Source organism: Notolepis coatsorum, assembly GCF_963971535.1.
Source record: "Notolepis coatsorum genome assembly, chromosome: 19".
NCBI classification, from domain to species: domain Eukaryota; kingdom Metazoa; phylum Chordata; class Actinopteri; order Aulopiformes; family Paralepididae; genus Notolepis; species Notolepis coatsorum.
In genome coordinates this window covers 66,923,836-66,951,502 of record NC_140183.1, presented here as the reverse complement: position 1 = coordinate 66,951,502, position 27,667 = coordinate 66,923,836, and the positions used below count along the sequence as shown (strand labels likewise).

Here is a 27,667-nt window from a genome sequence, read left to right as displayed (position 1 = left end):
CTAATCCACACCAGTTCATCTATATAAATTGAGTCTGGCTGGTGTGATTATAACACAGCAAAGTTACATGTTGCTCAAGTGTGTTTATTTTCATATTTGTTATGGGCCTATAGAGATATATGGGTCTTATTTGATATTTTTGTTAAGCTTGTTTGTGGAATTTAACTCTGTTTGGCTAAACACAATATAATATAAGATATATAATAATTGTGTAATTTGAGACAGTTATTCTGGATGTGAATGAGAAGGTGAAAAGAAGCCACTGCACACCAAACCTAACACCTTTGTATATTGGATATGTCACACAGATACCAGTAAAAGAGCCTGAGATCCAGGACTGCCTCCTGCCTGGTTAATGTCACCACACACACACAAGAACACAACGCAAGCGTAACACATGGGTTACATAAATACAACATCCTATTAATGATGATAAGTTGTAATTTAATATTGAAAAAGATTTACCTAACGTGCTAATAATTTTTAGGGCCCCCTCAGTCACAGGCCCTTAGTATAATCCTAACACCCCTCCCCATAGGCCACCACTGCAAGTAGGAAACACAACTAGTCAACTCTTAACATGCACACTATACACACACAGATGGACATACCTACATAGTCCACATGCACACAGACGTGTGCAGAAACACACCTACAAATGAACACTTGACTTCCTTGAAGTGGTGGAAAGTATTTTTACAATTTCAAGCCACTTGTACTTTACGTGAGTATTTTCATTTTAGGGCACTTTATACTTTTACTCGACTACATTTCAAAGGAAATATTATTGTACTTTGTACTCCACTACATACAAAAACGTATGAAGATTATATACTTGAATAATAATAATATGACATTTGAAGCCTGTCAACTTCAAAGGTCGTAATCAGAGCAGCATAACTGGACCACATACCACTTTAACACAACCTTTAGAGGTCAATGGGTCGAGATATTGAACGCTCCCAAGCACTGGAATACACAAACGTTATGAAGAATGCATACTTTTACTTTAGATACTTAAGTCCATTCAATAGCAAATACCTCTCTACTTTTACTTAACCTCTTAAGCCCAACGGGTCCGGTACCGGTCCCAAAATGACATCACGTCATGAATCCCTCCAGAACATTTACAACAAGCGGTGCAAGGGGAAGGCTAAGAGAATTATTAAGGACTCGAGCCACCCGAACAACTGCCTCTTTGAACTGCTGCCGTCAGGCAAGCGATACCGGAGTCTTATGGCGAGCACAGAAAGACTCAGAAGGAGCTTCTATCCCCAGGCCATCAGGCTGCTAAACGAACAATAATCGCTAAACGAACAATAATCACTATGCAACAACCATCAAATGCACACAGCACACACACCCACACGCACACACACACTCACTCAAACAAACAACACACTGCAGCACCCACTCTCCACACTTTAGATCACACAAACACACTTACACTTTATATTTATTGATAAAGGATTTGCACTACAACTCGTACACCTACTGTGAATTGTACCTAAACTGCACCTCGTCCATTTATGCCTTGCACTATATAGTATTGTATATTAGTACACTGCACAGTACTGTATATTGTATGGTAACTACGTCTACGAACATTGTACATATGCCTAAACTGAACACTGTGACCTCTTTTTTTCTTCTAATTTTTACTATGTTTTTATTTCATACTTATCTTGTCATGCACAGTCTCTGGAGCGCAACAGTAAGAAGCATTTTGTACAAAAGTATTCTGTACTTCTGTATGACAACTATTAAAGAAACTTGAAACTTGAAACTTGAATCAATCTCTCTAGCCTGTTAACAGGCGCCCCCAAAATTGGCCATTTTAGTTTTAGTTTTTAAGGAAAACTCACCTTTAGTGGTAATGAAATCGAGTAACATAGGTCTGAACTTGAGTTGTAGAAAAACTTGTTACTCAAGTTTTTCTGTAGTAGTTAGTAGTCCAGAAGTAGTATTTCCCCATAAATTCGTATGGCTTAAAAAACTCCAGAGATCGATAGCCTGAAGTCTTATGTAGTACATGTCCAAATTTCATAAAGATCCGTTCAGTGATTAGGAGTGATTTTGGTAAACTGTGTACAAAAGAAAAGCTCTGTTTTGTCATAGACTTCAATTCATTTGGCGTTTTTTCTCTTCCTGTTTTCGCTCGTAACTTTTCACCTAGATCCCTGATTCGTACATCCCCAGGTGGCGTGTAGTCTTTTACCAACACACTTGCAGTTCCGCGTTCGGGTTCCACAATCTGATTGGCAAGTGACGTTTCTCTCTGCGCCAATCGTGTAGCTGCCGCCTCGCAGGTTCTCATTCAACTACTGTCCAAGTTGCTGTATAACAGCAGCGTGATTATATGTTAGCGTAGTAATATCTATACTTTTCAAGAAAACAAATGCTGTATCTTGTCGGTGGAGAACAAAAAGACACGTAGCCTTTGCTCTTTTTTTTTAACGAAACACAAGTCAGTTAACTCCGCTGGCACGATTCATATCCAAAAGATATCCATTATGCACGATCAATTCCGTGATGGTGAAGATGATATACAGCAATTTGGACAGTAGTTGAATGAGAACCTGCGAGGCGGCAGCTACGCGATTGGCACAGAGAGAAACGTCACTGGCCAATCAGATTGTGGAACCCGAATGCGGAACTGCAAGTGTGTTGGTAAAAGACTACACGCCCCCAGGTGGGGTATCATTGGAAAGCCACACTCATTGGCTACAACCCTGTCCAATCATTTTCGAGATCGCCAAATGATTGACGGAACTAGATCCCCAAGAGTCGTGTACTTTGCACAAGCCTCAAATATCAGCATGTAACTCGAGAACCGCTGAACGTATTTTGTCACCTGAAAGGGCTATCGACAGGCAACAAATGGGGCTTTAATTCAATATCGTATTACAAAATATGCACACCCGAGCCACTAGTGGTTGCCAAAGTGCCGGTTGGCAAATCGTCCTCAAGAGGGCCCACATGTGTGTGTAAGAGGCTAGACTGGATGACATAATGTTGTGTTTTCTTTCTCCAAATGTATCCAAGAGTAAATACCATAATCCTGTCAAAACAGCAGTCATAGTGTACATTTTCAACAATATGTTTATTTACCAATAAGGTAAAGTGTTATTAGTGAGATTTTAGTTTATGGAATGTGTTTATAATTTAGCGAATATCCACCATTTTTAATTAGCAGTGCGGCACCAAATGTAGTCATATGAGGAGAGGGCATCCAGAGCTCTCAATGAGCATTGCAATTTTGAAAAACTACCTTTCCCAGCCGATTCCAGCTTCCTGCAAGCAAATTACTTCTGTATGAATCTTTTTTATTTCTCTTATTTATCGGGATTCTCTATCACAAAACTGAATGTTATTGGCATAGATTGGAGCGCAGTTAGTGTGTCTACCTTCTGTGAACATTTAGCAACAATCCCTGTTGCAATCCGATTCAAAATGGCGGAGCCATATCCATTATAAGAATGGAACTGTACATACAGTAGATTTCATTCACGGTTCTTCAGTGCACAACTGGAGATATCAAATCAAAATTGAACTCTGCCATTTGAAAGAGGAGATTTGGCCCGATCAATAGATGTGCGCGTTGGCTATAATAAGGTAATCTATAAAAAAATATATATATATTTAAATTAGTCATTTAGCTGACGCTTTTATCCAAAGCGACTTACAAGTTCTGTATGACAAGTCATCAGGAAGGGTACAACTCTATCTAGCAATGTTCATCAAAGTGTTGCGTGTTACAGTGTAGGTTAGTTTATTATGACAAGTGCATGACAGTAAGGTTAGTTTGGGTTAGATTTATTATTATAATTTTTTTTTCATTATTTCAGATAATGGTTGAAGAAGTGCATCTTTAGTCGACGGCAAAAGATTGGACGGGATTCGGCTGTCCTAACTGGGGTGGGTAGTTCATTCCACCATTGTGGGGCAAGGACTGAGAATAGGCGGCTTCTCTTTGATGACCCTCCCGGAGCTTGGATAGGAGTAGGTCTGAGGCGGCCAGAAGATGCAGAGCGTAGGGGTCTTGAGGGTGTGTAGTTAGAGACCATTGACCGTAGGTAGGCGGGAGCGGTTCCCTTTGCCGCACAGTATGCTAGGTCGAGGGCCTTGAAGCAGATACGTGCAGCAATGGGGAGCCAGTGCAGGTCCCTAAGAAGTGGGGTGACATGGGCCGACTTCGGTAGGTTGGAGATCAGGCGGGCCGCTGCATTTTGAATGAGTTGAAGAGCCTTGGTGGCAGTGGCCGGGAGGCCAGCGAGCAGTGCGTTGCAGTAGTGGAGGCGGGAGATGACTGTTGATTGGACGAGGAGTTGGGTGGCTTCTTTTGTCAGGAAGGGGCGGATCCTTCTGACGTTGCTCAGGAGGAATCTGCAGGTTCTGGTTGTCGCTGCAATGTGAGCAGAGAAGTTCAACTGGTCGTCGAGGACAACACCAAGGTTCTTGGCGGTCAGGGACGCGGTCACAGGTCGGTCAGGGGGGAGGATTTGGCCGGCAGGTGGAGCAATTCTGTTTTGCTTAGGTTCAGTTTGAGGTGGTTGGTCGTCATCCAGGCGGAGATGTCGGACAGACAGGCCGAGATCCGCTCAGAGACGTGGATATCTGAGGGAGGGAAGGAGAGGAAGAGTTGAGTATCATCGGCATAACAATGATATGAGAAGCCATGAGACGAACGCATGAGGGCAGGTGGGCGGGTGGCCGACAGGGTCCCTCTCCATGACACTTGGTAGGAGCGGTCATTGAGGTATGATGTCAGCCATGTCAGCGCAGATCCAGCCACTCCCATTCCTGCGAGGGCCGCGAGGAGGATCTGATGGTTGACTGTGTCGAAGGCTGCAGATAGATCTAGGAGAATCAGGACAGAGGAGAGGCCTTTCACTTTTGCTAAGTGAAGTGCCTCTGTGACCGCAATGAGGGCCGTTATAGGCCTGGTATTCTATATTCTATAATAATATTTCAAATTGCATGTGTCCGGATGGCAGAATTCCATACTGTATCTACAAAACCTTCTGTTTAATCATCTTCCCTTTATTAATTTGCTTAGATGTTTTGTACACATGATCTCAGGAAGGTGCTCAGTGGCAGTTTTTCATGTCTGGTCATTTTTAGCATGGTGTTATTAACCCATTTAATCCCAATTTTTTTCTTGCAATGTAAGTGCTTGCATTTTGTTCCTTAGACCTCCCTAACAGATGATCTGTATTTATTTTTTTTATTTTATGATGGTTAAGTTGGTGAAAATGTTAGTTTTATGCTTGGTCACAATAGTGACCATTGGGATCTAACATAGTCAAAATTAGCAATTTTGCAGATTTTGACTATGTATTGTTATATATTTTGCGTTAGACTGGACCGATTTGCACTAGACTTGGTGGAAGTGTGTACCGTGGTCCATTGTAGAACCTGTGAAATTTTAGTGTGCATGCGACTTACAGGGCGGGTCCACGGGCCATCCAAACACAGCTGTCCATTGACCTCCATTCACCTCCATACATTTTTTAGAACAGCATTACACAAAAACTATTGAACTAATTTTTACAAAACTTGGTGGATGCATGTGGCCTGGGCCAACTTAGAATCCCTCATAATTAGGAGTGAATCCGACCCACAGGGCAGGTCCACACCCCGCCCGAACATTTCTGTGTTTAGTCCAGGTTCTGTGGTGGCAGGTAAGAGAGGGGGGGGGAGCTGGGTGTGTGTGTCAGTGGGGGGGGGGGGGTAGTCCAGGTTCTGTGGAGGCAGGTAAGAGAGGGGGGGGGGGCTGGGTGTGTGTGTGTGGGGGTGGGGGTTAGTCCAGGTTATGTGGAGACAGGTAAGAGAGGGGGGGGGGGGCTGGGTGTGTGTGTGTGTGTGTGGGGGGGGGTTTAGTCCAGGTTCTATGGAGGCAGGTAAGAGAGGGGGGTGGCTGGGTGTGCGTGTGTGTGGGGGGGGGGGGGGGGGTTAGTCCAGGTTATGTGGAGGCAGGTAAGAGAGTGGGGGGGAGCTGGGTGTGTGGGGGGGGTTTAGTCCAGGTTATGTGGAGGCAGGTAAGAGAGGGGGGGGGGGCTGGGTGTGTGTGTGTGTGGGGGGGGGGGGCTGGGAGAGAGTTCAGCTTCCTGACAGCCTGGTGTATGAAGCTGTCTCTTAGTCTGCTGGTCCTGCAGCTCGGAGGCTCCTCATTCTCCTCCCGGAGGGCAGCAGAGTGAAGAAGCGTTGTGAGGGTGGTCATTATGTCGTCTGGGTGGTCATTATGTGGTCTGGGTGGTCATTATGTGTAGTCTGGGTGGTCATTATGTGGTCTGGGTGGTCATTATGTAGTCTGGGTGGTCATCATGTACTCTGGGTGGTCATTATGTAGTCTGGGTGGTCATTATGTGTATTCTGGGTGGTCATTATGTAGTCTGGGTGGTCATTATGTGTAGTCTGGGTGGTCATTATGTAGTCTGGGTGGTCATCATGTGTAGTCTGGGTGGTCATTATGTAGTCTGGGTGGTCATTATGTGTAGTCTGGGTGGTCATTATGTAGTCTGGGTGGTCATCATGTGTAGTCTGGGTGGTCATTATGTGGTCTGGGTGGTCATTATGTAGTCTGGGTGGTCATCATGTGTAGTCTGGGTGGTCATTATGTGTAGTCTGGGTGGTCATCATGTGTAGTCTGGGTGGTCATTATGTAGTCTGGGTGGTCATCATGTGTAGTCTGGGTGGTCATCAAAAAACATGGATGAATAAGAGAAATTGTCAAAATCGCCCATTTCTGACTATGTTTTAGCCCAATGGTCACTTTTGTGACCATGGTTACATTTCCACCTCTTGAGGTTAAAATATGCATGCAAGCATATCATTGTCATTACATATCAGTAGAAGACCCTTTAATTAGTATATACACAACATACTATTATAGTTTAATCTGTAAAGTAAGATGTTGTACTTACTTCTTTTTGTGGGGTGTTCTGGCAGCCATTTTGTGCTGCATGGACAAACAGGAAGTAGACTGGCCTGGTCATGTGATGATTCAAGCTAGTCACATGACCTTTATACAATTTGAAAGTAGACAACATGTTGTTTCTTGTGAAATTTTATTTTTTTATCCAGAGCAAACTGCCATGCTTCTAGAGCTTCTAGAAGAAAAAAAAAAAAGAAAAGTATCACAAATGTGACCATTAGGATTAAATGGGTTAACTGTCAAAGATGCAAAGAAAAATCATAATTTATATTCTCCTTTGTTTCATCACAATTTACTCAAGCCTAGTAACAGACACAATATTTCTTACACTGGGAATACATTCCATGAGATCCATAGATGTCCCTACCCTAGATACCAAGAACATGCAAATGGGCCTTGTAATTAAGAATTTGAATGGAGGACTTTTTCTTTCACCAGAGTACTCATTCATCTGGGTATTTCTACTTTTACCTAAGTAAAGGAACTGTGTACTACTTCTTCCACCACTGCATCCAATTCCCTTTTCTCCTCTCAAGAAACGACACTGTTGTAGCTGATGGTCCACAACTGCTCTCACAACCGAGTCTCCCCTCCTCCGGTACACCACAACACACACGGTAGCCTATCTCATAACTCAACACTGGCCTAAGCTGCTCTTTGGCCGCGTCCCTAAAAAAAAAACATTGTTGTGAGAAACACCGAATCACTACAGCAAGATCCGTCACGGCGGCTTTTTGGAAACGGTGGGAATATCTCCGCTAACCCCCCCCCACGCCCCGCCTCCCTCTCCCCGTTGTTTCTGATCATGGGAGCAGCTGTGAAATGATCTCAAGTCAACTAATAATGTCTAATTGTTTTGCTAACATCAAGAGCCGCCGGTGTGACGCTCCTCGACGTGCGAAACAAGCCCGAAACCGACGGTGGCTGGCTGCTGTATCTGCTGGTAGTAGACCAGTAAATCATTTCCTTGTATTTGCTTGCTTATAGTGACTGGGTCACTGCAGAATGTAATCATTGCTTTATTGAGGCTTAAAGCATGAATTTTACATATTTCCCCCTTTCCCTTCCACCAGTTTATGTCGAAACAGCTGTCCTGCATATAATACGGTCCTGCAGCAACTTGTGTCAACAGGTTTACGAAAATAACAATGTCCTCATTGTTTGGATAGGCCCGTTGTTCCAGACGGTTTGAACCCTGAGATGTTGACGTTCTTGAATACTTTGTGATATTAATTCTCCTTCCCAAGGTGACCGGACACGACCTAATAACAAGTGCTTGTAGTTTTTATAAATATACGCGACAAATTCTATCGTTAAACTTGATCCCGTCCTCCGCGCGCATTTCGCCCTAGCACAATAAATCAGAGTACTAAATAATATAGAGGAGAACAAGAATAATACACGAGGGATCTGATTCAACACGGGACCTAAATATGGAGTGTAATCTAATTAGATGGCTGTTGAATTCGACTAGCAGTCCTTTTTGACTGTGGAAAGGGGGGAGTTTAACCGCGAGGTGAATTGGAGACATTGATTTTTTAGGCCTTGTTTTTGTAACACTTTACCTAAGACTCTGAGGGACAGTAGTGTTTGAGCCATTAAAAGCTCACTTTGTTTTATGGGCGACAGACATGATCACGTACCTAATAGCATGACACTGTTCTTACTTTTTGCACAATACTGCACAATTGCACAGCCCGGCTGCAACACATTCGATTCCACTGCATTTTCATTCTAATTTAGTGTATATAGTCTACTACATCCTGCATAATAATCCAATTTAGTTCATATTCCATTTTATTTTATTCTACTTTAATTGTCTGTTAATGTTGATGCACCAAACGACAAACACAAAGTACTTGTATGTGCAAGCTTACTTGGCAATAAAGACCTTTCTGATAACTAAAGGAATAACTATTATGTTAAAAGAACGAAAGGACAAGTGTTATTTAACTGATTAGTTAACTTTTAGAATTAGAGGCAGGCAGGAAAGAAAATAGGGATTTCAGAGTCAACTGGATAGTTGTTTACGGAATGTGTCGTTGAGTAAAAGCAAGGTCCCTGACAGATCTCCCTTCACTGAGACATCAGGTCAAAGAAGGGACAGTATACGCCTCTACTCAACTTGGCACACGTACACGAAATCCAGCCCCACGGCACGGCCGTTGGATTTTTCAGCGAGGATCGTTGTTTCATTAGGTGTCTGGCACGACATTGTCAAAATGTGCATGGGCCAAGTTGAATAGAGTTAAAGTTAGAGCTTGTGAACAAACAATTGATTATGGGCATAAAAATGCTACTATATTTCTGGGAAAAAGAGGCGTTGGACTGGACGTGATGAGTCTTTGGAGAAAATTTGAATAAGTGCTTCCAGTAATGTCTTGGAAGTGCCACGACCAAGTTCCAATCATCCAGTCAACAAGGTTTACGGTCTTAAAGGAACACGCCAACTTTTTGGGAAATTCGCTTATTTGTCATCTAATATATAATGCAGGACTTAGGAAGTCTTTATTTGGCATGCAAATGACACACACATGCGATGGGCGGCACACACACACAGGAACACACACATGCAATTTTCTTGTGTCGCCTAATGCGATTGAGTCTCTGCACTTGACCCATCCCGTCGTCCTTCCCCCCATGGGCAGCCGGGAGCATCTACCCTGGAGTTAGACAAGCAGCTACATATCCTTTTCTTCTCTGTGCATGCATTAGGCTTAGGGAACAGCCGCACCGTTAGCCTAGCTTAGCGTCATTCACTGGAAGTAGGTGTGCCAGTGTAGCCAAATTCCCAACAGTCACGAAATACACTCCAAATACAACCTCAAAATGTTGTGACCTGTGTATTTACCACGTGGAGAAATAAACAATGTTTTTTTTTTACATTTTCGTTTTCTAAGCAGATATATATACGTATATATACGGCGATACTGACCATGCAGTCTCTCAAGTACTACACAGTACCCTCTATCACCTAGACTGCCAGAAGGGGGGCTATGTGAGACTGTTGTTCATTGACTACAGCTCAGCGTTCAACACCATAGTCCCCACCAGACTGGTGGACAAGCTGATCGAGCTGGGTCTGAGCTCCGCTCTGAGCGCCTGGATACTGGACTTTCTGAGTGAAAGGCCCCAGGCGGTCAGGGTGGGGGGTCAGACCTCCAACACCATCACCCTGAGTATCGGGTCCCCCCAGGGCTGTGTTCTGAGCCCCCTGCTGTATTCACTATACACACATGACTGTGTGGCCAAGTTCAGATCCAACTCCATAGTGAAGTTTGCGGAAACAGTGGTGGTGGGGCTGATCTCTGACAACGACGAGAAGGCCTACCGGGAGGAGGTTGATGCAATGGAACGCTGGTGTCAGGACAACAGCCTGCTCCTGAACATTGGTAAAACCAAGGAGCAAGGAGTATCGGGGAAGATACTCCAGTCCTTCTACTCCGGAGCTGTAAAGAGCATCTTGACTGGAAACATCACTGCCTGGTATGGAAACAGCAAGGCACGGTACAAGAAGGCCCTACAGAGAGTGGTGCGCTCAGCTGAGTGTACTATGTGTATTGCACTACCACCTCTGCAGGTCTTATATAACAAGAGGTGCAAATCCAGAGCCTGCAGAATAATGAAAGACCCTCACTACCCCAACAACAGCCTGTTCAAGCTGCTGCGGTCAGGCAAACGCCTGCGAACACCAGCAACTAGGACAGAGAGACTTCGACTCAGCTTCTTCCCCCAGGCCATCAGAGTCTTGAACACTGAACTCTCCACACACAAGCACACGTGAGCACACACATAACACACACACTGTATACGCTCACACACTAACAGTCACTTTAGCATGAACACACACACACGCATGCTGCACACGCTCACACTCAACGGTCACTTAACACAATGAAAAGGTCACTTAAAAAAATACGGGAGTGGTTCTTGTATAGTAAATAGATGGATATAGCAAGTTAGCATAAGGACACATAGTATAACTGTAGATTGTATAGTATAGCATTGTATAGTAGTGTACATAAGACCCAGTGCCTCATCCGTAGCTAACATTGTATTGCACTATCGCAGGACCTTAGCATGTCTTACCATGCTTTTTGTAAACTTTATGTACATTATACCTGTTATGTCTTATTCTTATTACTTGTATTATTGCACAAATGTCTTATTCTCATTCCTATTCTTATTACTTGTATTATTGCACAATCGCTGCGGGCATGACCCCCCGCATTTCACTGTATGCTTGTATGCCGTGACAAATAAAACTCTTGACTTGTCTTGACTTGACTACTCAGAACTAGTTTTTGCCTGGGCGCAGTGATTTCATCACCTCAAAAGCCCTGTTGCTTTTTGAAAAACGGGACCGAGTGTATTTCGTGACTTTTGGGAACTAGGCTACACTGGCACACCTATTTCCAGTGAATGATGCTAAGCTAGGCCAATTAGGCTGTTCCCTAAGCCTAATGCGTGCACAGAGAAGAAAAGGGTATGAATCTGCTTGTCTAACTCCAGGGTAGATGGCAAATAAGCAAATTTCCCAAAAAGTTGGCGTGTTCCTTTAACTCTAGTTTGATGAAGACAGCTATGTGTCTGAATGCTACAGGCTAATAGGCTACACTTAACTTGTCTTGTGCTATATGGAAATAGTACATTCTAGTTTCTCTTCAGATAATAGACATAATTTTATCTTGTGTATAGCATACTGTAAAACATTACATTACAGCATTAGTATGGGCTTGACACAAACATCTGGCCCCCCCATGTGTCCCGGGGAAACAACAACGTCGCAGATCCAAAGTGGCAATCACTCAACAGTTGAAATATTTCGCAAGCTCACAGCACCAGTGTGACATTCCACAAGATCGAGCATCGCTTGTTGTTTCACGAGCCAGAAAACTAATGAGTGTTTGTTTGTCATCCTCTTTTCATTGAAAATCTGTCATCTGTCATCTGTCTGTCATCTGCCACCTGTCGAGGTATTATGTAAGGGATAATCAAGTAGATTGGGCGTTAATCGGTTTGAAGGCGCGACGTGGAGGCGAAGAACCACCCCTACAAGTTGATTATCCGGCTTATACCCTGGTCATTTGCCACCAGTATCAACTAAAAGCATTCACACATTTTGGTGAAAGTTTTACACTTACCATTAGTGTGCTTTTCCTTCACAGTCGCTAGTTTATCAAGCTGATAAGTCAGCTGTGCTTCGATGCAGTTGATAACGGGTAACGCTTTGACAGCTGTGCTCTTTAACGTTTCCATGGTTACAGGATACATTTAGAACGGTGGTTAAACTTGAGCCAAACTCCTGTGCATTAAGCGGTTTTAACGCACATCTGCCGGCCAATCGGAAAAGAGTATTCACCCAGACCATGGTATAAGCGTAAGTTATTGTTATGGTACTGTAGCGATCTACGCTTTGATTATATAATATTTTCTTTTACTCATTTACAGTAGGTAATTAGCATTGTACGGTGTTTGTGACTTGTCTACTCAGCATTAAGGTAACATTTGGACCATTATGTTCCGTTTCTCAGTTTCACTCCTTCTCGTCGTCACAAAAACAGCCATCCGGTCTCCGGCGTTTGAAGGCGGGAGGTGTTTGCACAGACCAATGTGCACACGGGACGAGACACAGTGAACAGTGAACTATCTACTATTTCTTTGCTCTCTAAACAGAATTATAAAAAATTACGTTACCAAGTTAACCGAATGAAAACGAATTGTAGTTTAGGATATTAGTCCATTTCACGTGGACAGTAGCCTACACATCAACAAACATAATTACATTTTCATCTGTCGTTCCTGGCCGCGTGCGCACATACGTACAGTACGGGCGCCAGATGTTAAAATCGACTTTGGTGAAATTAAAAAGCCAACATGGAACCCTGACAGCGGAGAGTAGTTTTGCACTCCCTCCGCGTCGTTTCCTACTTTCACCCAACTGTGACGTTTGCTTCCCCTTTTCACCCGATCCGCTAATTAATAAACAGGGAGGGCAAATGTTAACCGACCCCCGAAGGAGTCGAGGCTAAACAAATCCCACACTTCCGCTTTCTAACGACATCGAAAGAGAGGATGTGAAAGTTTGAATACGTCCTTTTTCTCCCTCACCCCCCCTCTCCGTTCAGATGTCTAGTTTGTTTACTCTGTGTTTCCTCTCCTTTTTCTCTTGGGAATCTACAAGATGGGAATAATGTCAAGGCATAGTATTTCCTTAATGGCTCAAGTGAGGGACGAGGGAGGTAGGGGGTGGAGGGAGGGAGGAGGGGGGGGGGGGGGGTTGGGGGGTCGGGGACTCGCCTCCAAACCTGCCTGTGTAAAAACCGACACGGCTCGGCGTGTGTGTGTTTGCGATGCCGAGGCCCCTAATCAATTCTGAAGCTGATACGCGGGGTAAAATAAATGAGACTTCAAACAAAGTAAAGTAGCCCTTGAAGGATGGAAACAAGACACAAAGAGAAAAGTGGCTCGTGTGACACATGCAATGTTTCATCTGGCGGGAAAAAACGCAGAGCGAGCCGCCGCGGCCCTGTTTAATGTAAACCGGGAGAAGGTTGGATTTGTTTGGTGTCAAAGCCGGTAAATAATTAGCTGATTCGGAGCAACGTGGAGTTCTTCAGAAACCTAACCTCGGGGCCAAAATAACACCGAGATATAAACACCTACGCTATTGGCTGGGAGTTGAGTATACACTGAGGTGGGGGTGGGGGGCGGTGGTTCTGTTGGCCAGGAGTATTATGTGGTTAGAGACATATGGCTAATCTGTTTTACTCTCAGTACAGAGTTTCTGCTGTTTTAACAAAGTCAACTTTCAATCAGAAGTGCTTCATAGTTTTACAAATACATAGTAGGCCTATATTCATATTCAAGTGTTTATTGCCCATATTTATTGTATAATATAACTGATAGGGCCATACAGACATCTGCACCTCTTCTTATATATTCAGAGTTTAATTATATTTTTTACACTGCTTATTTCTATCTTTACTATAGTTGTATCGCCTATATTTATGTTTTCTACTATTTCCATGCCCATACCTCTACCTGTACCTCCCCTCCCCCCTCCCCCATGCTGCTATGACGCCCGAATTTCCCCAAGGGGATCAATAAAGAAATACCTTATCTTATCTTATCTTATCTTATCTTATCTTATCTTATCTTATCTTATCTTATCTTATCTTATCTTATCTTATCTTATCTCATCTTATCTTGTCTTAAATGTATCAGTACCAAATACCTATATGTCCCTATGCCATAAATGTCATGTATGTTGTGTATGTCATAAATGTCTATATGAATTGAAAATGGGGGACCCTGATCTAAACAAGACAAACGTCTTTCTCAGGTCTGCATCCCCTTAACAATTGTATGTATTGAGCCGTACTGTATTGTACCCATTCTGCAATCTGTTAAATAAAGTTTTCATTCATTCATTCATTCAAATGCCACCTGCACCTTCCAATTCACACTTGGACCCTCTTGTGGTTCCAGTAGGTGAGATTCGAGACTTTCTATCTGCGCCCTGTTTTTAAATGGTCTGCAACATTCTACTTAAACCTCCTTAAATATAATGTGTTATAAGTAACAGGTTTGAAACATGTCTTCTCTTTTAAAACCGCCTCCTCACAGTTGTATCTGGGTTTCGGGTCGAGAGGCCATTATGAGTCATTAACCACAATTATAATGACATAAAGAATAGTCTCGTCGTAAATTATTGACGTTGTGCTTTACGTAAAGCGTTACCAAATGTCTTTCCTGCGGGGGCCCAAAGCAGTTCCATATATCACTTTTTTTTTCTTTTCAAAAAGTGCACCCATGTGTCTAATCTCATAACATGCCTCCACGTAAAACCGTTCATCAGCATCCTCCTCATTCTTGATGTCTGCTTGTGATGACTGAAGAATTACCAACTCAGCTCCACGCGAAGCCACAAGCATAAATATCCGACAATAGTGCGTGCGCCAGTACGACAATGACAGCGCTCTCGGGCGTTTGCCAGAGCTAGCCCCCCGAAACCCCTTTTTGCGCTTCGCGGAGAATGAAATCAGTCCTTAGAAATGTCTGTACTAAAAAACCAAACATTATCTGTTGGTGATTATGCGGTACCACTCCTTCGGTAGTGGGACTCTGTACAGAAGTGGCCCGGGGGAACCCTCCCTTTTCTCAAGAACTAATGTTTACAATCGTTTAGGGGCGTCCGTGGAAGGCATACAGGAGACACTGGCGTGTGTTTGTCTCCGATCGGAGGGCTGCGGTCAGGCTGAAGCTCATCTGGCAACCTTATGGGGCCTCTCGTCCACTCTGCAGCTCCTGGCGTTTCCTCCTCTCCTCTCCACTCCTCGCTCCTCCTGTCCTCTTCTTTGTCCTCTTCTCTCCTCTCCCTCTCCTCTCCTCTCCTCTCCTCTCCTCTCATCTCCTCTCCTCTCCTCTCCTCTCCTCTCCTCTCCTCTCCTCTCCTCTCCTCTCCTCTCCTCTCCTCTCCTCTCCTCTCCGTGTCTCTCCTCTCCACTCCTCGCTCCTCCTGTCCTCTCCTCTGTCCTCTCTTTCCTCGTCTCTCCTGTCCTCTCCACTCCTCGCTCCTCCCATCTCTCCTCTCCTCTGTCCTCTCTCTCCTCTCCCCGTCTCCTCCTGTCCTCTCCACTCCTCGCTCCTCCCATCTCTCCTCTCCTCTGTCCTCTCTCTCCTCTCCCCGTCTCCTCCTGTCCTCTCCACTCCTCGCTCCTCCCATCTCTCCTCTCCTCTGTCCTCTCTCTCCTCTCCCTGTCTCCTCCTGTCCTCTCCACTCCTCACTCCTCCCGTCTCTCCTCTGTCCTCTCTCTCTCCTCTCACCCCTACGTTTCTTCTCCATGCTCCTTGTCTCCCCCTCTCCTATCCTCCGCTCTCCTCTCCTCGCCCCGCCGCTCTCCCTCTCTCTCTCTCCCTCCCCTCTGCCCTCTCCCTCTCCTCTCCTCTCCTCGCCGCTCTCTCCCCTCTCTCTCTCTCCCTCCCCTCGGCCTTCTCCCTGTCCTCTCCTCTCCTCTCCTCGCCGCTCTCTCCCCCCTCTCTCTCTCTCCCTCCCCTCGGCCCTCTCCCTGTCCTCTCCTCTCCTCTCCTCGCCGCTCTCTCCCCTCTCTCTCTCTCCCTCCCCTCGGCCTTCTCCCTGTCCTCTCCCCTCTCCTCCTCACCTCTCTAAACCTTCTCGGTATCAGCTGTCTTTAGTCATACATGTCACCCACTGGTATGTGCTGATGGCTGAGTTTAATGGCTCTTTCATGTGTGCATCATGTGCAGCAGTCGCTGGAATGGGATGTCGCTGTGGAGTAAATCAATTTGTCATATGAGCTAAATGTGCTGAGTGCACGGGTTCACCGGCAGGCTCTGTGGCCCGCATGCCGCGTCTTCTGTCTGGTCGTCTTGCACTCAGAGGCGCAGATTGTTCCCAACAGCTCTGGAGAGCCCACTGCTGTAACAGATTAAGGGAGGCGGAGAGAGAGAGGTATGTAGTACGTCGACCTCAGCTTCAGGCGGTTCTGTCTCCGTTTTCGATACCCGGACACCTTGGGGTTTTCCAATTATTGTCTATTTTCTTTTCTTCACTTGTTACAATTGGGGATTTAGAAGTTATGTGACCACGCCCCCTTTTAGCTGATTGGCATGAACACACACACACACACACACACACGCACGCACGCACGCACGCACGCACGCATGCACGCACGCACGCACGCACGCACACATACACACACACACATTTGACCTCCATGCTAAATTTCTGCTTCCTAGGGTGAAAACGGTGGCCTCTAGAAAACTGTGAGCATCTGAACATGATGTTTCTTTTGCACAATTCTGCACAATTGCACAACAATTTATTTTCTAATTTAGTGTATATAGCCTACTACAATCCTGCACAATTGTACAGCCCTGTCCCATATTCTATTATTTTGTATTATTATTCTAATTTAGTTTACATATTCCAGTTTATTTTATTCTACTTTAAGTGTCTGTTAATGTTGATGCACCAAATGATGACCAAGACAAATGCCTTGTATGTGCAAGCTTACTTGGCAATAAAGACATTTTTTATTCTGACTCTGATTCTGATTCTGTTTCTAGAGGGTGGGAATTTTGTGGGCTGACCGACTCACTGACTAACCGACCTACAGTGGCCTTTAGAGATGCTGGTCGCTGCTAAAAATTATTTAAAAAAAAAAGATAAGGAACGACACGAATAGATGCTAAAAGCTGCTGGGCGGCTACAGCTGGGAGCAGAATGTGAATCCTGTCAGAGAGAAAGATTTGAGTCGAAACCCCGCGTAGATCCTACTGAAGATGTGACCAGCCGGCTCAGTGCTGAGTCAGCACTGTTTGAACACACAGCAGGACTTGGTAAACAGAGGTAGATTTAAATCACCGGCACCCGCTAGAACAGCAGTGCTCTGGCACACACACACAGACACAGGCACGTACGTGCACGCTCACACACGTGCACCTACATACGCACACACACTCGGGCATGTACTGTATGCATGCTGTACACACACACACACACACACACAGACATTTACACATGTGTGAAAACACACAGAAATACAGCAGAGACAGATGCATAATATGTCATGCGCACACACATACTCACAACCACAAACACACATTATCTTTCTCACTTAAACACAAGTGGGCACACACACACACACACACACACACACACACACACACACACACACACACACACACACACACACACACACACACACACACACACACACACACAAGGGGACCACAGCTGAGAGGAGGAAGCGGCTTCCTGGGGTCTTTAGATGGACCAGGGTGTTTATTTTCCTCCCATGGTGCACTGGGGCCAAGCTGCTTAAAGGCAGGTCTGGGGACCTGGGGCGCACTGTGTGTGTGTGTGTGTGTGTGTGTGTGTGTGTGTGTGTGTGTGTGTGTGTGTGTGTGTGTGTGTGTGTGTGTGTGTGTGTGTGTGTGTGTGTGTGTGTGTGTGTGTGTGTGCGTGTGCGCGCGCGCGTGTGTGTGTGTGTGTGTGTGTGTGTGTGTGTGTGTGCGCGCGTATGTGCGTATGTGCGTACGTGCATAAATACTGTATGCTTGTATGTACATATGCTGGCATGTGTGTAGGTACAGTAACCGCATACATGCATGTGTGACCGTGTGTACCTTTGTGTCCTCACACATGCACACAATCATACGCACAGTGAGGCTTGGGTGAGTATATATATGTACTGTAGATATATGACCAACTAAGCACAAGGCGAGAGAGAGAGAGAGAGAGAGAGAGAGAGAGAGAGAGAGAGAGAGAGAGAGAGAGAGAGAGAGAGAGAGAGCGAGAGAGAGAGAGAGAGAGCGAGAGAGAGAGAGAGAGAGAGAGAGAGAGAGAGAGAGAGAGAGAGAGAGAGAGGGACAGAGAGGGAGAGAGAGAGTGGGGGGGGGGGGGCTGGGTGTTGGAAAAACGTTTGCTTTCCCCCGTCGCCTCTGCCCCGTGTCCGGATTATGAAGGGCAGGTATACGGCACTTCAGAGCCTCCTGCCAATTAACGGCCCCAGCGGCGTCTGCTGCGCAGGAGGCCATCTTATAAAGAGCCTATGGTGTAAAACCCCCGACACGTCCAAGTGCTTTATCTGGGGGCCGAGCCTCCTACACACAGCTGTTAAACTGGCAGGTTTTTAAGCAGACGGGCCGGGGAGTTCATAAAGATTTTCCCAGCGAGCGCTTTCCTGAAGAGGGGGGGGGGTGGAGATGGAGAGAGAGATGGGGAGAGAGACATACGCACACACACGCAGAGGTGGTTAGGTAATCATCAGACCGGCCCCTCAGTCAGAGACAGGAGATAGCGGAGCCACCGCGCTCTCCCTTCTATCCATCTCCTTCCTCTCTTTCACCTCTGTTTTTTTTTAAGAAGAAGGCAGTGGAGGGCCGGCCCAGCGGTGGGAGCGGCGTGCTGGGGTCTTGGAAGTGGGAACGGCCGCTCGCCCCTGCCCGCCTGCCAGCCTGCCACATACCAACTGCTGGCATTTCAACAGAGTTGATACGTATTCTAAAGGCAGTGGCGCATCAGAACCGTGCTAATCTTAGTTAAAAGGCGAGGGGGGCCTTATACAGATTTCTTCCTGCCGGCTTCCTGGTGTAAATCTCTGGAATGGATGGACACGCAAGCTGTGTGCGGGTAGACAGCCGCAATACGTTTTAAACATGATCCGATGTAGACTGTTTGGCCGATGCACGTAGCCAGTGTAGAAGTCTGATTTTACCTCATGTGAATTATTTCTGCACTGTTGCTGCATCCCTAAGAGAAATTATTTGGATTTGCCCCTCCCCCCCGGCCAATCACAGGACTTTGTCAATTGAAGGTAGAATCTGCAATGTCGTCAAACAGCGACCTCTATGCAAAAGGGCCCCGCTATTGTGCTTTGTTTACACTTTTAGTTTTTTGTCGGATGTGTGGGTTGGGTTTCAGTGGGTATAGGGGAAGGGGCACAGCAGCATCACACCTGGACAAGAGGCAGGGGAACTATGTGAGAATGCTATTTATTGACTGCAGCTCAGCATCGACGGGGCACCAGAGTGAACTGTTTTAAGTACCTCGGAGTCCACATATCCGAGGACTTGACATGGACCACACACATTGACAGTGTGGTGAGGAAGGCACGGCAGCACCTCTACTTCCTTAGGCGCCTAAGGAAGTTCAAAGTGAGTCAGAAGATCCTTAAGAACTTCTACTCATGCACAATAGAGAGCTTCCTGACTGGTAACATCACCTCTTGGTTTGGGAATAGCACCGCACATGACCGCAGCAGACTACAGAGAGTGGCCCGTTCAGCCGAGCGCACAATTGCAGGTGGGCTTCCCACTCTCCAGGACATTTATAACAAGTGTTGCAGGGCCAAGGCTAAGAGAATAACCGAATACTCTAGTCACCCAAACAACTGCCTCTTTGAACTGCTGCGGTCAGGCAAGCGCTACCGGAGTCTCATGGCACGCACAGAGAGACTCGGAAGGAGCTTCTATCCCCAGGCCATCAGGATGTGTGTGTGTGTGTGTGTGTGTGTGTGTGTGTGTGTGTGTGTGTGTGTGTGTGTGTGTGTGTGTGTGTGTGTGTGTGTGTGTGTGTGTGTGTGTGTGTGTGTGTGTGTGTGTGTGTGTGTGTGTGTGTGTGTGTGTGCGTGTGCGTGTGTGCGTGTGTGTGTGTGTGTGTATATGGTGCGTTTGTCTATGCCTGGGTCTTCTAATATGTCATGATGTGCTCTGCCCCTGTGTCCATGATTGTATTGTGCCCTGTATCCCTGTATCGCTGTCGTATTCTACTATATGTGCTTTTGTTTGTGTTTTTATTCTAATGTTATTTATCTCGCTTTTATTCTGTTTGTATTGCTAACCCTTTTTTACACAGGATTTTAGCCTGTACCTTCTGGCAGGGGGACTGCCAATGGAAATTTGCCTTTTTGGCTAAAATTGGGTGCATTTACGTTTTTAAAATGTTTTATTAATGTTCGCTGTCCCCCTTGAACAAATAAAGTAAACTTAACCTAACATTGACAGATCTGTAAGATTGTGATTTCCCGAAATCATGCAGAAGGGCTCTCTTTATACCCCCTCAAAAAACGTCTGCCCTGCCCTGTATTTTCATCCTCCGATGAGGGATACGTGACGGGGGTCTTAAACATTGGTAGCAGCAGCATCATCTCAGACCGGGAGCTATCTGGGCTGCAGATGATGTCATACAATTTCCCCCTTCACTTATGAGTTTGGGGGGCGACAGTGGCTCAGGAGGTAGAGCAGTCGTCTGGTAATCCGGAGGTTCGAGGTTCGATTCCCGCTCCTAATGGGCAGCATGTCGAAGTGTCCTTGAGCAAGACACTTAACCCCTAATTGCTCCCGATGAGCAGGTTGGTACCTTGCATGGTTGCCTCTGCCATCTGTGTGTGAATGTGTGAGTGAATGGGTCAAATGTGGGGAATTGTAAAGCGCTTTGGATAATATCGAGCCATTTTCATTTGAAACATCTTTTAGTCAGGGGAGTGTCATGGTTTATCCATAGAGCCCCGACATACTTTTTTAGCGCAGCAGCTCGCGCAGGTAGGGGGCAACTTAGTCACGTGACTCAGTTGGTATTGCTGATTGGCTCGAACACGGTATGTTTGTATACAGCGAACAGGTCTATCTGATACATAGCCATTTGGGCTCAAATCTGTCTCTTTTGGTTTAAAGGTGACAGTTTAGTAGACTTCGAGATAACACTATAAATATACGCTTCTAAATATACTAAAATGTAATAATGTTTGGGCTAGAAGTGGGCTATATCTAGCCTTGACATAGCCGGACATTGAGAAATTGCTATTCAAAAATTTTAGCACAATATGGACTTCGGCTGTGCATTTGACACATGTACAATCATTTGTGTGATATTATAATAATATGTAATTGTTAAAGTTAGAGGTTCTATGTAGGATTGCAAGTAACTGTCTAACTGTATTTAACTGTTTCCCCTGACTGTACATAACTGTTTCCACTAGAGGGCGCTATAGGCGGAGCCACTAATGCTACCACCAGGTGGAGAGTATTTAAGGAGATGTCTCCTCCCTCTCTACCTCTTTCCCACCTGCCTCTCACGGAGAGGAGAACTCATGTACTGCTGCCTTACCATGCAAATAATAAACCACGCTGATTAATGGCTGAAGGTAGAAACCATGCCTCTTGACCACATTATTGTCGCCCCATAGCCAGACTCTGTCAACAGTAATAATGAATTAAACTGCTTGGGCTAAAAGTGGTCTATATTTAGCCAGACATAACCTGGGCTATATGGAGGGTAACGACATAGCCGCAACATTGGAATTGGGTTTAGTGCTTACTGGGCAAACTATATATATATATATATATATATATATATATATATATATATATATATATATATATATATATATATTAGGGATGTCCGATATTATCGGCCAACCGATATTATCGGCCGATATCGGCATTAAAATGTGATATCGGTTGATATCGGTATCGGAAATTAAGAGTTGGACAATATCGGTATATCGGTATCTGTTGTGAAGGATCAGATTAAACCGAATATATATATTTATTTATGGATATATATTTAATAGTATTTGTATATCGTTTGATATCCCTTGTATATTCCTTGTACATATACACGGAATATCCCTTTATTCTACTACAGCCCATAATAGTTCATTCTCTTATTGGACAAAAGGACCAGGCGCCAGGGACAAGCCCCTGGCGTTCAAGTTCAAAGGTACCGACGAGACATGCCCTTACTAGCCCCAGCTCCGCGCAGGAATACGGCTACCGAAAGCAGAGCGGCACTACTTGTCCACCGTGCATATAAATATGGCGCAAGAAATGTAGAATTCCTCTTAGTCCTTTACCCTTCTACCCAACTAAGTAACAAGACGTGAAGCCTCACCCCACGATACCGCGTGCGGTGTAGTACGGCCTGTTTGGCCTTAGAATAGCATTGAGACCTCGTGCGAATTAATAGCTGAATTGCCAGAGTTTGGCACCGTATTTCTATTAAGTAATAATAGTCTATTATGTATGGTGCATCGTACGGTTAGAGTTCTAAAGTGAGCAGCACCCCCATCGCTTCCTCGCGTTATCTAGAGTCTTAACCAGGTTGGGCAGACCACACGTGGTGCTTTCATCCGAGGAGTTCTAGGCGAGGACGAGTGGACCTGCACATTGGATTACCTACCCCGACGACTGCTGAGCCCTATACGGCATGGAATATCTATTTGCTTTGGTGCTTTGATTTGTGGAGCGGATAATCGCCAACACCGGTGAGTGTTGGATTTACCCCGAGAAGAGCCAAGGTGAGACGGCGCTCAGACCAGACTGAGGTCGCCTCGCTTCTTCTTCGTTGTGGACCGACAGCTACAGCTACAGCTATCGTCTACAAGAGAGCCCAAGTGTATTCATATGTGGATCAAGGTTCTACGGGCACTGTGTTCTGTACCTGAATTCTCCCTAGAAATCGTTGACCAGACGGGATACAGCCGACGGCTCTCCTACCCCCCCTACTGGCTTACAACCGGCGGGACCCCTTCAGTATATTATCCAGCTATAATCATTAAGTGACCATCGTTATAATTCCCTAAGAGCCAGGTTGTATACTTGCTTCCTGTGTAACCAGAGATTGGACATTCAGTGTTGATTTGCCTATGAATACTCATTTGCCTTACAAGTGCATTCAAATCATAAATGTAATAAGTAACTATTATATGTACCCTTTGCTATATATTAAATATTTGACTATTACCTTTGTGTGGACCTGATTTCATATGTGGGAAAGTGTTCATCATACTTAGATATTGTGTACTGTATGGCCAGTAATTAAAGTACATAAAGCGGTAGTGGTTTAATGATACCATACTTATCAATACAGTCAGGGAATTGTACCCCTCAGTTACAATTGGTCCTTCGAGCCGGAGGGTAATTAGTGTAATATTAATATAGTGGTATTAATATTGAAATGGCCTATGATGAACACTCCACGAAACGGTCCTCCTAAAGTAGAACGCCCGCAACGTAGACGACAGCCACCTCAGTACTTAGAGGATTACGCTGTCAGTAAACTACCTAGCCTTCTACAAACAGTAAACGCGGTAAAAGTAGAAAGTAAAATTATGTCCGACCCTATCAACCAGGATACCCCGACCACAGAGGCCCTAGTGGGTTCTAATGTAACTGACCAAGCTCACGGTGGGGACCAGGAGGGAACTGACACGACTTTACCCCCCGCCAATACCGAAGAAGTAGTCCCCCCAGAGCTCCGGGAGGAAGACAACCCTCCAGAGGTGGAACTCTGCACGGAACAAGATGAGGAGAGCGCCGAGGAGATAGAGCTCCAGGACTCCCCAACGAGTACAGCCAGGAGCGGCTCACCTCTACAAGCGTCTTCCCCCAGCGAGGCGGAGAGGATGCTGTCACAGGCGTTCTTCGCCAGCCTGACAGCCTCTACCGAACGCGATCGACTTCAGGGTGAACGCGATCGACTTCAGGGTGAACGCGATCGACTCCAAACACAGCAACGGAGCGAAGAAGAGCACATACGTCTGGAGCTGAGACGCCTTCAGACGGAAGAGAATATGGCAAGAGACCGGGCCGACGCCCAGCGCGCCGCTGCCGGTGCCCAAAGAGAAGCAGATCTCACCAAGCGCGAAGCCGAGCGCGACAGACTACAAGCGCAGCTAATGGAGCAGCTGATCACCAGGGCAACACCCCCTCCCTCCACAAGGGGTTCCAGAGCCTCGTCAAGACACACGTCAAGGGCACCCTCCCCTAACCGAGCAGGCGACCTTGAACTCGACCACCAGAGAGAGTCTACACCCCCCTCCGAACTCATTCCCCGACCGGTCCAAGTGAGACCCAGCTACAAGGAAGGAACAGCGGACACCGCGGAGAGGCTAAATAGACGACTACAGGATCTAGGTGACCTGGCAGAAGAAGAAGAGGGAGAAGAGGAGAGTCAAGCCCAACAGCAGCACATTACTCCACAGGACCAGGAGGTCCAGTACAGCCCAGGTTATATCCCCGCGGCTCTGCGCTACAGACCCCCGACTCGACTCACGGGTGAGCATGACGCACGACCAGTCCCGAGGAATAGCACCTGGACCAGCGGGCCATGGTACCCTGCCAGTACCAGCCCACCGAGAGGCGTAAGAAGAGACTCGCCCAGGAGGCCTCTCTTCCAACGCTCACCGATGTGCCAGCCATCCATGGCGTCATACATTGGCACACCGACGTTTCCAGACTTCACCCATGAGAATCGAGCACAGTACACGGAGCTCCGGATGTGCTTAGAGACAATGATGGTGGATGTCGCTGATGAACGCCACAAGTATGCAATATTATTGAAGCACCTGAAAGTGCCCCGAGCGCACAACATAGCGCTGGCCTATGCAACCTCTACGACCCCATACACCGCGGCTCTAGCAGCGCTGGACCAGAGATATGGACGTATATGGGATTACGTAATACAGGAGAGAAGGCATATTGACCGCCTACCCCCAGCAACAGACAATCGCTCACTAGACGACCTGTCTATAAAAGTACAATCCCTGGTAGGGATGCTGGGGGCGCAACGAGAAAAGGGTATGCACGAACTATACGCAAACTCGAACGTCGAGAGGATTTTAGAGAAGCTGCCGCCCGCCCGACAGGAGTGCTTCAGGCGGCAAAGAGACCACCGTGATCCTAACGGTCCCGAGCCATCCCTCCTAGATTTAGCTGACTTCCTGGCGAGAGAAGTCAGCAGCCTACGGCTGGATACGTTCGTGCGGAGCACACCAAGCTCCAGAGAGGGACCTAGGAGAGTAAACGATGGCCGAAGATCGGTGACTGTCATGCACCAATCAGAATCAGTACCGAGCAGCAAGAACCACAGTACCCCCTCGATGAAAGAGAAGTGGAAGATGGTGTGCCCGTACTGCGAGAAGGAACACTGGTTGTCACAATGTGACCAGTTCAAGAAGATGACCGCTGAAGAAGTAAGTCACTGGATAAAGTCCAACAGGCGCTGTTACCGATGTGCGCGCAGTCACATGGCAGCCGAGTGCCGCCTAAAGAAGAGGTGTAGTCGGTGTGACGGAGCCCATCTGGATGTCCTACACGACAGTAACAAAAGAAAGCCTGTACCATCCAGCAGCACAAAGGCAAGTGTTATGTACATTGACCCCGCTAGCAGCAGCGGCGCCCAGGTGCTCTTAAAGGTGGTCCGTGTAACACTGAGTTACCAAGATAAGATCATGGACACTTACGCCGTCCTTGATGACGGGTCAGAGAAGACCCTTCTCCTCGCGTCCGCTGCGGCCCAGCTGGGGCTACGGGGGAGCGAGAACCAGATGACTATTCGGACAATAAGACGAGATCTAAAGACGATAAAGGGCGAGAATGTCTCCTTCACTATCGCAGCAAGCGGGCAGCCCGAGAGACGGTACAGGATTACCAATGCTTTCACCAGCCAAGAAATAGGACTATCGCAGTACACCTACCCCATCGCCAAGCTGATGGAGAAATATGTGCACCTGCGCCAACTACCTATCCCGCTCATAGACGGCGCCACCCCGACCCTGCTGATAGGCTCCGACCATGCAGACCTCATAGTCCCGATAGACCGGGTCCATACAGGACCAAGAGGTTGTCCTGCAGCAGTCGAGACCCGCCTAGGATGGACATTACAAGGCCCCCTCGCCAAGTCTCTTAACCGAACAGCAGCCACTAGCTGCCTCCACTCCAGAGCGACAGAAGGAGACACCACACTCCTGCAGCATGTTGAGAGGCTATGGACACTAGAGACAATGCCCTTTAAGAACGAAAAGAAAGACATTCGTTCTAAGGAAGATACCTACGCTATAGCCCTCCTCGAGCACGGGACAAAGAGAGTCAACGTCAACGGAGTGATGAGATACGCAACTCCACTCCTGAGGCGAGAGGGAATGCCCACCTTTCGCGCTACAAAAGAGGCGACGGAGCGGTATCTATTGAACACAGAGCGGCGCCTAGCCAAAGACCCCGCTCAAGAAGCTGTGTACCGCGCTGAGATTAACAAACGAATCACAGCGGGACACATAAAGAAAATTGACTGGCGACGTCGTGCGCTGCTCCGCGCCTCCCTGATCAAAGACGGCTTTGATCTCCGGCAGCGGGCCAGCAGCGACCCCCCAGTATTGTTTGCACTACAAAAACACGTCGCAGAGGACCCAGCAGCAGATGAAGAGGTCCAACAAAGTGTGACAAATAGTTTCTACGTGGACAACTGTTTACAAAGCGTCTCGACGCCAGAAGAAGCCGAGGCTCTCCTACTCAAGCTCCGCGCCTCCCTGATCAAAGGCGGCTTTGATCTCAGGCAGTGGGCCAGCAGCGACCCGCAAGTACTGCGCCGCCTCTCCCCCGAGGACAAGGCCGCGAGCAGCGATACCTGGATGGCGACCATCCCAGGAGAAGCCCAAGAAATGACACTAGGACTAGTCTGGCGCTTCAAAACAGACTCGCTCCATTATAGACACAAACCCCTGATCAAGGAGCAGGGAAGGTCGACGGCAATACCGACCACCAGACGGAGTGTATACAGAACACTCGCCAGACAATATGACCCATTGGGATGTATTCTACCTTACACCACCAGGGCAAAAATGATTGTAAGAGCGCTATGGGACAAAGACCAGGGCTGGGACGATCCCATACCCGAACACCTTGCATCCACATGGAGAGAGTGGGAGACGGAACTCCGCTCACTCCCAGGTGTTAATATACGCCGCAGCTACTTCCCACCCACAGTGAGGCCAGAGACATGCAAGATCGACCTGCACGTGTTCAGCGACGCCTCCGAAGTGGCCTACGGTTCGGTGGCTTACTTGCGTGCCCGAGAGGAGGGAGGAGAAATGCATACTGCTTTCATCCTGGCTCGCTCAAGAATAGCTCCACGCAAGCAACAATCTATCCCGCGCCTAGAGCTCTGCGCAGCCCTAGCAGGAGCGCAGCTCGCCACGTTAATCCAACGTGAACTCACCATCCCGGTGCAAAGAACAATCTTGTGGTCAGACTCCACGACCGTACTCACATGGATCCGGTCTGATTCGTGCAGATACAAGGTCTTCGTGGGAGTCAGAGTCACCGAGATTCAAGAGTTAACAGAAGTAACCAGCTGGCGGTATGTGGACACCAAACACAACCCAGCTGACGTCATCACCCGGGGAATGTCCCTGGATGACCTCA

At 46.8% G+C, this 27,667-nt stretch overlaps 1 protein-coding gene across 1 annotated transcript in view; it reads right to left on the bottom strand.

The window, feature by feature from the left end:
- Positions 1–27,667, bottom strand: part of irx1a (iroquois homeobox 1a) — a gene marked incomplete at its 3' end in the record, with an annotated part of 51,088 nt that overhangs the window by 1,338 nt on the left and 22,083 nt on the right. The window lies entirely within an intron of this gene.